General features: G+C 44.2%; 1 long non-coding RNA gene across 2 annotated transcripts in view; it reads left to right on the forward strand.

The window, feature by feature from the left end:
• Positions 1 to 1,001: 1,001 nt before the first annotated feature.
• LOC144301152 (uncharacterized) overlaps positions 1,002 to 13,161 on the forward strand; it is a 40,552-nt gene continuing 28,392 nt past the window's right edge. For both annotated transcript variants that reach the window (XR_013367954.1, XR_013367953.1), the window contains exons 1-3: positions 1,002 to 1,123; positions 1,462 to 1,795; positions 8,876 to 8,999. This is a non-coding gene — a long non-coding RNA (uncharacterized LOC144301152). The remainder of the gene's footprint in view (positions 1,124 to 1,461; positions 1,796 to 8,875; positions 9,000 to 13,161) is intronic.

A 13,161-nucleotide genomic window follows, 5' to 3' on the forward strand; every position in this document is an offset into this window, starting at 1 on the left:
ACATCTTTTTTTTTTTTTTTTTTTACAGTGGGTTGCTTGTAGATGACATAGAGTCAGGTATTGTTTTTTTATCCACTGTTACAATCTCTGTCTTTTCGTTGGTTCTTTTAGGCCATCGATGTCCAAAGTGATTATTGACACAGGTGGATTACTATCCATCACATTTGTTAGTGTTTCCTATTTGTTGCCCTATTCTTTGTTCCTGTTTTTGTTTTCCATTCTTTTTTTTTTTTTTTACTCTTGTGATTTTAACTGAGCATTTAATATGATTCCGTTTTCTCTTCTTAGTATATCAGGTGCACTCACTAGTGTTTATGAAAAGCTACCATGGTCATTCCTGTCCAGCTTTCTTTCTGCTAATCCAGACTGTCTGTTCTTCACTGAGTCCATTCCAGCAAGCCACCTTCTGCTCTCCATGGGCCACGGTGGGTTATCAGTTATTCCGTTAACAACTTTATTTTTGTACTTAGTCCTATGTAATTGCTGAGCTCTGCCTTCAGGAGTTGATGATCACAGTTACCATTTATTGAACATCTATTATTATGCACTAGTCACTGTCCTGGACGTTCTTGACTACTTCAGTACAGAGGTGTTACTATTCCAGCTTCGGTGATTGGCTACAAAAATATCCATCATTCTACACTGTTTTCATTATTTTTTTCCAGAAGAAATTAGGGCAGTCCAGAGTCTGACTTGATATCTACACCCTGATAATACCTATTCTTGACAGGTTAGAAACCTGACTTCCTGCCCTTTGATTCCCTCTTGTGTTCTTTTTTATTTTTCTTGCCCCATGGAGGAAGGATCATTTGGCTTTAGCACCAGGAAGTACATATTGTAATATTTTTAATTAAATGTTCTTTAATTTTAAAAATTTACAGCAGAGGCATTTGAGGATAAGTATTGAGCAGGATGACTTCACCCCTTCTGGGTATTCTGATCTCATCTTAGCTGTAATAATAATATTGGAGTAAAATGATAGGGGGTACAAAACATTTTGGGGGCACCCTGTCCACAGCTGATTCAATCAGCGGTGGCCATCTCGCCCATGTGATGACCTTTGGTTTGTCACTTCTGGGAATTTGAAATGGAAACTTTGAGACTGAGCCATAGATGAGAGCAGGTCAGAAGTGGGCTTAGCTGAATCACACTAATGGTGAAGCACTAATGCAAGGTCAGGGCATTCTGCTGCCACCGTTGGCCTGGGAATAGCCTGGTTCCCACCCCTCCTGTGGCCCCAGATTTTACTTGGATTCCAGCAGGTGCATAGCCTTAGTGTATTCTTACCCTACTTAAGGGACTTAAGGAGTCCCTACTCCAGGGACTCTATTCTTAGCAAATATATGATGTCTAAGATAAATTGATTTTGCTTAAAAAAATAAAATGCTCAAATTCATGAAAATACAACAGATATTCTCTTCTGAGCTTCAAATAATACACTGACTATAATCAAACTCACAGGCAGGTGGATATGGAGTTCCCAGGATGTGGCCAAGCTCTGTGGCCACGGCTGAAGAAGGGACAGAGAGCTGGGGGGCAGCAGACTGGTCCTATTCCATCATGGAGGAGGGAACGGAAGTGAGAACTTAGCCCCAAAAGGAATGGGAAGAAAGGAAAAAGGGGATCCAACTTTTGTTCAGTGCTTGCTCCTCATCTGCTGCCAGCTTGCTGGCTGCCACAAAGACAAGCTGGTCGTTTTCTGGGCTGAGCACTTCTCTGGGAGCTGGGAAATAAACCACAACCAAACTCTCGCTGACACCTTTGCCAAGCCAATAAACCGCAGTTCGTGGGAAAGGTAAGCTCACCCAAAGACAGTTTTCACTAATGAAGAACTGTGCAAGATATGAAAGTCACTTTTTAAATAGGAGCCTTAGGATGGCTTTCGAAATTTTATGTATCTGTATCTAGAGTGCGGGGTGCTTATGTGCACATGTGCATGGGCTTTGGGTGGGGGTAACTCTTTGGAAAGAAAAGCATAGTGCTAGAGAAAGCCACTTACTGTGTGTCCTCGAGAATTTGCTTAAACTTTTGAGCTTCAATATCTTTATCCATTTGGGACGCCTGGGTGGCTCAGCAGTTAAGTGCCTGTCTTCAGCTCAGGTCGTGATCCTGGAGTCCTGGGATCGAGTCCCACATCGGTCTCCCTGCATGGAGCCTGCTTCTCCCTCTGCCTGTGTCTCTGCCTCTCTCTCTGTCTCTGTGTGTGTGTGTGTGTGTCCCATGAATAAATAAAATCTTTTAAAAAAAGGAATTTCCTCTTTAAAAAAATCTTTATCCATTAAAAAAAGAGAGAGATAAATCACCCCATATGGTCATCATGAGGGTTAAATAATTGACCAAAGTATAATGCCTGGCACATAGTAAGCACTCACTGGCAGCTTTTTCTATTTTTTAATTCAACTGGACTTGGGAATTCTTCAATTCCAACCACAACCCCGCTACCCCCGCCAACTCCCTGCTGTCTGCATAGGATAGAAAGTTCCACCCACATTAACCTTAGCTCTCCATTCTTTAAACAGAAACTCCACAGCCTACTTCTGCTACAATTTCTTTCCCTGAATAAGGAAGTTGTTCATGGAAAGCATCAGGAAAGGAAGCACTAGGGAACGGGATGACGTTCATAGACATTCATCTCAACACTTTGCCTCCCTTGCCTCTTCCCTCCCCAGCCCCATCCACTGTCAGGTCCCCCAGGTCAGCTGATGTGTCTAGAATGAAGGCTGCACTCGGTCCACATAAGAGTAGCCTGAACTCTGGTCATACAAGAATTTTTGTCCAACCAGCTCCAGGTTTTCTATGTTAATACAGCCAAATAGATTGACTATTTTTTTTTAAAAAGTCCAGAATTCTGGTGCCTCTTGAGAAGTCAGACATCAGGCCACACTGGGTTCTCCTTCCTCCATCTCAACAATAGGCCAGCTGGTATTCCGAGGCAGCTGCCTATGCTAGTCGAGGCAAGTAGTCGCCAGTCGACCATAGTCGTCACCATTCCCTGTTGCTTTACGTTGCTTGCCTGGCCCCATGCCATCTGCAACATCTGGTCCAGAGCTCATAATTAACCCTCCTTCAGCCTTACATTCTGTAAGAAGACAAACAGCATGGGATTCCAAGAAGTCCCTAGCATGATGCCATAAGAAAAAGGACAGTGTTTTGCCCATCAGACTTTCCCAATAAGAAAATAGCACTGGGTGGGGATTATGGCACCTGGGGTGTGTGAATTCATCCTCCCCCTCACCTCTCTGGACTTCAGTTTCTCCTCCAGTGACTTAAGACACTTGGAGGAGTGGGACTCAGAGATTGGCTCTGGCACTGCCTCGTCATAATGCAGAGTCACCAACCATCTGGTTCATCTGGGAGAGAGCTGCATGATGACCCTGGCACCTGGCTCAAAATTCAGAGTAGGTCCTATCAGAAAGAGGTTGAGCTGATGGCGGGAGGGCAAACTCGGGCAGCCACTCTGGAAAGCAGTATGGAGGTTCCTCAAAAAGTTAAAAATAGAACTACCCGATGATCTAGCAATTGCGCTACTAGGCGTCTACCCAAAGAATACAAAAATACTAACTCAAAGGGATACGTGCACCCCAATGTTTATAGCAGCATCATCTGCAATAGCTAAACTATGGAAGCAGCCCAAGTGTCCATCAACTGTAAAGAAGTGGTACACACACACACACACACACACACACACACACACTGTGGAATATTACATAGCCATCAAAAAGCACGAAATCTTGCCACTTGCAATGACATTTTTGCTAACTGAAATGGGTCAGTCAGAGAAAGACAAATACCGTATGATTTCACTCATTTGTGGAATTTAGGAAACAACACAAACAAGCAAAAGAGGAAAAAGAGAGAGAGAGAGGCAAACCAAGAAACAGACTCTCAACTACAGAGAACAAAATGATGGTGACCAGAGGGAGAAGGGTGGGTGAAATGGGAGGGTGATTAAAGAGTGCTCTTATTGTGATGAGCACTGGGTGTTGTACGGAAGTGCTGAACTAAATTGTAGTTCCCCTGAGACCAATACTACACTGTAGCTTAACTAACCAGAATTTAAATAAAAACTTAAAAAAAGAAAGAAAGGAACAGGCTGAGCTGAAAACTCCCAGCTACAGAGCCTCCGCAGGAAGAAGGAGAAGAGCTAGAAATCTTTGTCTCCTGCTGGGGCGGCTCATTTACCACCAAAGACGCGTGGTGGGTGGGTGTCAGAGGAAGTGGAGGCCCTGGCTGGGGCTAGGCGAGCAGTAAAAATTTGAAGTAGAGAGAAAAAAAAAAAAACATTAAAAGCAAGTGGATGGGAAGATAAAAGGAGGGAGAGAGGCTCTGGGTAAAGGGCTGTATAATTCTGTACTAAAATAAAAATTAAATCCCAAGGGGATAAAAATACTAAAAAGAGTCATCAATTTGTGTCATGACTTATTCTGGTGCCACCCTAGCTCCTAGAGACTTTTGCATCCTTGGCTGTGCCCTCCCTGCCCTGCCCTGTGCTATCTGCTCCCTCTCCCCTCCCACCCCTCCAAGCCCTGGCTGCTTCCAAATGAGCCCTCAGTTCTGTAAGCTGTTTTCTTAGATTGCATCTAACGCAAAATGTTCCACTAGAATAATTTTGTTTTCATTTCACCAAGCAAGAGAAAAGACCTGAGATGCTTTGAAAAAGCAACCAAGCCCAAGCAGTTTTAATAGGCTAGTGTAGGGTAATAGGAGTACTTTAACATGGACTTAAAGTAGAAGCTCCAGATATATATAGAGAGAGATAGATATAGATAGATATAGATATAGATATAGATATAGATATAGATATAGATATAGATATAGATATATACAGAGAGAGAGAATGACAGAGAGACAGAGAGACAGCAGCACAGAGAAGTGGGTTTTGGAGCATCCTTCTCAAACCCCCATATCTCACCTGAACTCTAGGACAGGCTCTAGAAAAAGGAATGCCCACAACCAGAACCTCCCCTGTCAACAAAACCCATCAAACAGCCCTGGCCTGGAACCCAGCTGGAGCCTTAGGCCAGTCTCATCAGACATAGCCTCAGTCTTGTATTCATTCAATGCACATTTGGAGGGCTCTAAAGACAGGAAGCCCCTCAAGGTCAGAACTATGTCTCTTTTGTCCACTAATGTCTGTCCAGTGCCCAAAATGGTCCTGGCACATAGTGGGTTGCTGGTAAGCATTTGTTAACCAATTAATTACTTTTGTGCCACACACTGATCTAGGCACAAGGGGACATGATGGCGAGTAAAAGAGGCTTAGCCTCTGTCCCATGGGGCTTACAATCTGGCTGGAGAGATAAAGACCTTCAAAGACCATTACACTACAGCATGGTAAGTTTGGGGGAGTGGGGGAAGTTCCGAGTGCTATGAATGTGCATAGGAGGAGCATGTAACCCAGATTGAGGGAGGTAGGGAAGGGTTGCTGGCTGTGGGGGCATTCCATTTTTAACCCTTAGACACGAAGGATAAAAGAGTCATCCAGGAGAAGTGCCGGGGGCGGGGGGCAGGGGGCAGTGGCAGCTGCATGGAGAGGAAAGAGTGTTCTGGAGGCTCGGTAACAAGACTGAATGAGATATCCAAGGAACAGAAAGAGACCTGGATCAACCAGATGGTCGGAGACAAGGAGGTGAATATTTGGAGGTGAGGAGGAACAGATCACTTTACACAGGGACTGAGAAGCCACACTATGGCATGTAGACTTCATCCTAAAGCAGTGGAGAGCATTCAAGAGACATTTATTAAGCAACGTGTATGTTTCAAGTCTGGTGTTGGCATTGGGGATTCGGAGGGAAGCAAATCAGTGGTGATCCTTGCCCTCTTGGACTTCAGTGTAGTGCAGGGACAGATATGAATCCAAAAATAACTGAATAAACCAACGTGTAATCATGAAGGGAAATAAACAATCCAGAATAGCCTGCCAGATCTTCCTGCGACTATGAATATCTATAAATACAGCATGGCCACATATGCTAGTGTGCACTTACGATGCCACTAATGTGATTGAGCAACCAAATGTTTCATTTTATTTAATTTTTTTAAAGGATTTTATTTATTCATGAGAGACACAGAGAGAGAGAGGCAGAGACACAGGCAGAGGGAGAAGCAGGCTCCATGCAGGAAGCCCGATGACAGACTCGATCCCAGGGCCCCAGGATCCTGCTCTGAGCCAAAGGCAGATGTTCAACTACTGAGCCTCCCAGGTGCCCCCATTTTATTTAATTTTTATTATCTTAAATTCAAATTTAAACAACCATAGGTAGCTAGCAGCTACTGGATTGGACGGTACAGAGAAAAATGAACTCAGATCTGAGAGCTCATAACAAAAGAGCTAGTCTCAAGTAGGGAGGAGGGTGAGCATTCCTGGGGATGTGACATGACTTAGGACCTCAGTTACAAGGTGACAGATAGTGTTGATGGTCCTGTCTCAAAACCCCTAATATGTGGTGGAAAGAACACTACAGCCAGTGGCTGTAAAAATTTGAGATCTAGCCATGGCTCAGGGGCGTACACACTGGGCAATGCATTATTCAAGCCCTCTGAGCCTCAGTTCCCTGATCTGTAAAACAGGAATGATAATTCTACCTAATTCACAGAACTGTTATGAGGGTCAAGTGAAAGTACGCATGTAGAAAACTTTGAAAACTATAAATATCATATGAATGTAAGATATTTTAGTATCTTTTTGGCTCATTCCAGGAGAAATGTACACCCATTACAGAAAAATCGGGAAATCTAGAAAGATTCAAAGGCAAAAAGAAAATTGTAAATAACACATCTTAGCTGTCTCTGCAGTCACTTTTCTTTGCATAGGTGTGCATATCTGTGACTTTAAAAACAAATACCTAGAGCACACCTGCATGCTGTTTTGTCGTCTACTTTTTTTCCCTAGCAATATGTCATGAACATTCCCCCGAGTCATTAGTTTGCTACAACATGGTTTTCCATGGCTGCAAAGTGTTCCATAGGAAGTTGTCGTTTTACCTTCAGAGCCCATTACTTCCTTCATCAGCAGGTTGAGAGTGAGTGGAGGGAAGTCCTCTACTGCTTCCCCTCCACCGCAGGATGTGCCAGCACATTCGAATTCACGGAGCCGGGCTCCTAGAACCCACTGCCTCAGTGCCCCCGAACAGACCGAAGGAGGAAGCCTCCCAGGGCACTCAGCTGATCCCACCTGTTTCTGTGCAATCGTATCTCCTGGCCCTGGAGCCAAGCCAAGCCCAGATGGCAACGTTGCCAGATTCACCAGTGATTACACATCGGCACTTGGCTCCCAGGGCTGAGTGGGTGGACTTCTCCAGGGAGTGACCGTCAAGCCCCCCCCCACCCGCCCTCAGCAACCCACCCCTATACCAGGCTACGTGGGGAAAAGTGTGCTTTCTTTGTTACTGGAAAACTTCACTGGACTTTCATATTTTCAAAGTTCAGGTGGCCTCGGACCCCCTGAGCGGCCCTCCTGCTGAATTGGTTTTCAGACTGTGCCACTTTAAACATGATTCAAGAAAAATTACCGGAGCCTCCACTCCATCTGTCTCTGGAAATGGTCTTTGTGCTTAGATCATTTGCCAGCGACACTCCATCTCCACAATTACCTCGGCTATTTTATCTTTATCTGTCCGGAACACTGAAGGGAAGCAGCAGATAACACCATCATTTAAGTGACTTGTTCAGCTTAAATACTTTTGCACCTCAGAGTGTGAAATACCCCACTGCTGCACTGGCCTTGCCCCAGGGATGAGCCCCTGCACTGTCAGTGGGTTTTAAGCATGATAAAGAGAGGCTGCTGACGGAAGAGTTTCATCATAATGGGGCTGCATCCTCAGGAGCGCAGTGATGGTACTGAACCCCTGTCACAGCTCAAATTGCTTCTCCGTGCTCCCTAATCCCCAGCTGGCCTTACAGCCAAGGCCAGTATCCTAATCCTCTAGCACCAGAGTGTCTTCTATGCAACTGGAAGTGTCTGCAGTGGATAAAGCTGAGGTGTGCCTGAGACATCAGGAGGAAAAAGCAAGGATCAGACAGGATGTTACCCTACCTGGTCCCTACACGTGTATCTTTTTACATATTTACTATATACACATACTATAGATGCCAAGAGGAAGAAAGATGCTACTGCATGCCTCCTGCCTGCGGGGAGATAAAATATCAAAAGATAATGAACAAAACCAGGCAGTACATGCCAGGTTAATAAGAACAGCTAGCACTTACTGAGCTCTTACTGCGTGCCAGGCATTCTGCTAAACACTTCATCACATTTTCTTATTTACTCCTTGCAACTATCCTATGAGGTGTGCATGATGAGCCTCATTTTTCAGATGAAGACATTGAGCTGTGGTGAGATTAAACAACTTGCCCAACGTCACACAAGCAGTGGTTGCAGCTGAAGCTTGCTGCTTTGCGAACAAGAAAGATGCTGCTGCTTCCAAAGGTAGCGTTATGAGAAAGGAGAGAGGGCACAGCCCCATTTCTTTTTTTTTTTTAAGATTTTATTTATTTATTCATGAGAGATAGAGAGAGGCAGAGACATAGGCAGAGGGAGAAGCAGGCTTGCTCCCCACGGGGAGCCCGATGGCAGGACTCTATCCCAGGACCCTTGGGATCACGACCTGAGCCAAAGGCAGACACTCAACCACTGAGCCACTCAGGCACCCCGCACAGCCCCATTTCTAACAAAGCCAAACTATCTGCCCATTTCAAGTGTTAGGACCAGAGACTGACATGACCAGTGGGTGGTGAACACAGTTCTCCATCCACCCAGTTCTTCTCTAGAGACACATCCCTATATTTCATATCCAAGGTGTGGTCCTTCAGGGTTTCTTTCTTTGTTTCTATTCCTTTCTCCCTTAAAAATGAGATTCCATTCTTTCCACTCAAGGACAGAGTCAAACCCAGCAGGAATACCAGCCACAGGGACCAGGGGAGCATCCTGGCAGTCAAGCCAGGTCATGGATCAGAGGAACCAAAGACAGATATGATCTGAGAAGTCACATGAGTTCAAGGTAAGGAGGGATAAGGAAGAGCCCCAAACAGTATGGGACAAGCCACCTCTGATCTTGGCCCCAAAGGGAGAGAGTCAGTGCAGACATGAAACAAGGTGTGAGGTCTGGCTTAGGGTGTGAGCCCCAGTGCCAGGCGCTGAGACAAGACTGAATTTAAACATAATTTGAGAAATGACTGAGAAGCAGTAGTAGGGGAATGAGAACTGAGACAAGGAGAGGAGGGAAGCAAATACAGGGCATTAATAAGAAGTTTATCATTTGGGGCAATTGGGGCTCAGTTGAACTGGAGAACTCCAGGAGAAGATGTGGAACATACCTCAGAACTATCCCACCAAAGAGGCGAGAGAGCTGGGGTATTAGTCCACCAACACATTCAGAGAAAGAGTTGAGGGCTGCTTCCATGTGACAGGAGTCCCAGCCTTTCAGCCTGTCCCTGGTTGTGTATGCCAGGAGCATATGACAAGATTAGAGCCAGAACAAATAGGAACTGGGAGGGGAAGAGAATAAGAACACAGTGAAAGTCCTCATGCTATAGGGAACAGAAGGCCTATGAGCTCCTGAGGGCAGCCTGGCTAATGACCAGATGACACAGGGACAGGCAAGGCTGCGGATACAAGGGTAAGGGCTGAGCTGATGGGTAAGGGCTGAGCAGGCCCTGTGGACCTGCCCCCCACCCCTCAACCAGCCCCTTCCCTATACAAGGGATGAAATGGGCAACCAACATCCAGATCAGACCCTGAGAAATGAAAGTATCCCTTACAAGTCCTTGGTCCTCTTGCCACCTTCTAGCTCTCTCTGTACCCCGGCTCAGCTTTTCAGAGCCTCCATCCCCCATGTATTGATCCCTGGGCCAGGGCAAAGTGAGTTTGCTGAGGTGACACCTCCTCTCTGTCAGCCCAGACCTATGACTTGACTCTGTGACAGTGGCCCCAGAACTGTCACTCTGCAAATAACTGTGGCCAGGGCAAGAGAGGCAAAAGCCAACATAAGGATCTGAGACAGACATCTGTAATTGCACATTTGGAAAAACGCAAACCTTTAAGCAGAAGCTCTACTTCAATTTTCTCACTTTGTTCCTCCTTAACCTCAGACTGAGGGGGGAATAAACCCTTTTTGATTTGTAGACTGAATTCTTTAAATAGCCAGCTTATCCTCTTTTAAATTTATTTTTTCCTTTTGCTTGGGGCAGTCACCAGGGGCCCAAAATGGGAATTTGGTACCTTGGTCAGATGGCTCAAATGTCAAAAGTTACTATAGGGGATATCATGCTACCAATCCATCTTTCCTGCTAATCCAAAAGTCAAATAAGTCCATGGAGGACTTTTTTTTCCCTAGAATTTCAGGCTCCCTGAGGACTAATTTCTCTGAAAGCTGCATTAAACTAATAGCACCATAAAAGGCCCATTGTGAGATGTAATTGGTTTGCAGGACTTTCCTATAAAAATAATAAAAAGACTGACAAAGGCAGTTTCCAAAGGTCAATTATCTTTGTGTTGCTTGAGTTGAATGGAGGTCAGTCCCAGAATTCCATTTTATAGGCATATTAATCAAAACTGGGCCTGCCCTACCCATCTGACCCTATCAGCTGTCAGAGAAGTCACAGGTTCCACCTTATGCTCATTGCCAAAAGGATGCTTTGGGCTCCTCTTCTCCCCAGATGAGATTGGTCCATCACCACTTTGAGAGCAGAGCTGGAAGCTGAAGTTTTTAAGGGAGGAAAAATGATACCCTGAACACAAAAAAGAAGAGGTAACTCAGTGAGTCAGGCAGGTGTGTGCCAGGCAGTGTGCTTAGAGATAAGGCCCTGTCCCCAAAGAGCTGAAGAAATACGTTAGTCATGATTCTAAGTTATATTTAACCAAAACCAACTAAAACTAGCTTCAGTAAAAGTGAAAATTTAGTTAGCTTACATAACGGAATTTTAAGGATGGCTACATCCAAGGGCTCAAAGAATGCCAACTCATTGATGACAGAAAGTTCTCATTATTCTATCTCTCTCATCTACTAATCAGTCATCTATCTATCTATCTATCTATCTATCTATCTATCTATCTATCATCTGCCTATCTATCTATCACCTATGATCTCTCCCTATCTCTGCACTACTAATTCCTACTCTCAGAAAAGCTCTCTGCCACATGGCAGGCAGGAAGGTATCCTTGTTGTCCATTTTCCCCAGTGAGCTACTTCACTATAAAGAGATTTTTTTCCTCCTAACGTTCACATATCAATTCCAGGAAAACAAAACAAAACAAAACTCTGGTTAGCCCTGTTTGGATCACATGCCCACCCCTGAACCAATCATTGAATCCATGAGGTTGCAATAATATGATTTCTCAGGTTGGGTCACATGCTCACCCCTGTGGCTAGGAGGTCTAGAGAGAGGGCATAACAACATATTTGACAACTAACCAGATCACATCAAGTAGAGAAAAAAGGGGGGTTCCCCTGATGGCAAGATGTTGGCAGACAAAATCCTGCCCACCCAAAGAAAACTATCCAACTTTGAAATGTACTCAACCAGTTAATTTAAGGTATCTTCATTCCAACTACTCTATTACTCTATTCATCTCTCCTTTCTCTCACCCATCCATCCATTTATCTGGCAAAAGAGTTAGTTTCATAGGAACAAGATCTTTTCCTTCTTGCCCCTGCTCAGAATAAAATTTTTTAAAAATTGCTATTTCCAGGGAGGGCCTAAGTCTCCAAAAGGATGAATTATCCTCAAGCTTTAGAGTGTCCAAAACTCAATAAGGATACACAAAAAAGTATGGAAGACTATACAACCAAATGTTAACATTGGTTATCTCTAAGTGGTGTGCGTGTGGCTCCTTTTTTAGTTTGTTTATCATGTTTTCCAAGCTTTCCGTAATGAAAATGTATTGCTTATATAATTTTTAAAAGGAAAAGGTAATGCTAAAAGCCTCTCAATCTCATTCCTCTGATTCTATGTGCACCAAGCAATCCTTTGAGGCTTAGACGAGTTTCCCAAGTCAACTTTGCTACAGAAGAGAAAATAGTCTAACCATCCAGAGCGCTCAATAGCTATGTCATTCCATAATAATAGGACTCCATCATGCTAATTTATCAAGTCTTTCTTGAGTCTCAGACTGTTCACAAGATGCTGGCCCAACATCCAGCCTCTTCTTGGCAAAATCTGAAGGCAGCATCCAAAACCCTGGAGGATAAAAGTGTTTATCTTCTCACAATAGCCCCGTGGTGGCCAGCCACATTTGCTGCTGGCCACAGAGCCATTACTCATTAGTAGCTAAGTAAAAGACAGTGCACTTCCTATCATCTTCATGAGGGGGTAATCTTTTGATGCAATCAGCAATTGTCCACACTGAGCATTAAAGGAATGTGCCCTTCCTGTGAACAGCAGCAGAAATGTTCTAACTGGGGTCGGGGGCTCCATTAAGAGTCATCTCTGTGTTGGGAATAAAGGTGGAAATTATCAGACCTTTGAAATAGCTTAAGCTTAGATCTTAATATTTTGAATAGGATCAAAGTGCCTTGGTACAGTGCAGTACTTTTCACGGAGTGCTTTGTCACACAGGTATGGAAATACACATATATGCCAGCCAAAAGTATTTTAAACTTTTATACCCAGATCCATCTTAGAAGAAGTAGGGTTGCTGATCAAATAAGAAATACAATTTTTAAAGTATGTTGGTGTTTCTCAGATGTGAAACCATTAAATGATTGAACACCAAGCTACATATGTAATATTCACATGGGCTCTGAATCTGACATAATTCCCAAGGAAAACAACTGTCAGAAATAAATATTTAGGGATGCCTGGGTGGCTCAGCGGTTGAGCGTCTGCCTTTGGCTCAGGGCATGATCCCAGAGTCCTGGGATCGAGTCCCACATAGGGCTTCCTGCATGGAGCCTACTTCTCCCTCTACCTATGTCTCTGTCTCTCTCATGAATAAATAAATAAAATCTTTTAAAAAAGAAATAAGTATTTACTATTCACCCTCGTGATTTATACATATTTTTCAAGAAGTACCTTACAACCACCCTACAAGGTTTTAAAGGTGGGAAATCAGTGAATAATACTAGTGATTGGAAGAACCATAGTTTATCCAAGCCTATCTCAAGTCTGTCCTGTGCTCTTCTTCTTTCCGTGACACCAATGTGACCTTTCCAGCACCCCCTC

Source organism: Canis aureus, chromosome 29 (assembly GCF_053574225.1).
Source record: "Canis aureus isolate CA01 chromosome 29, VMU_Caureus_v.1.0, whole genome shotgun sequence".
NCBI lineage: Eukaryota > Metazoa > Chordata > Mammalia > Carnivora > Canidae > Canis > Canis aureus.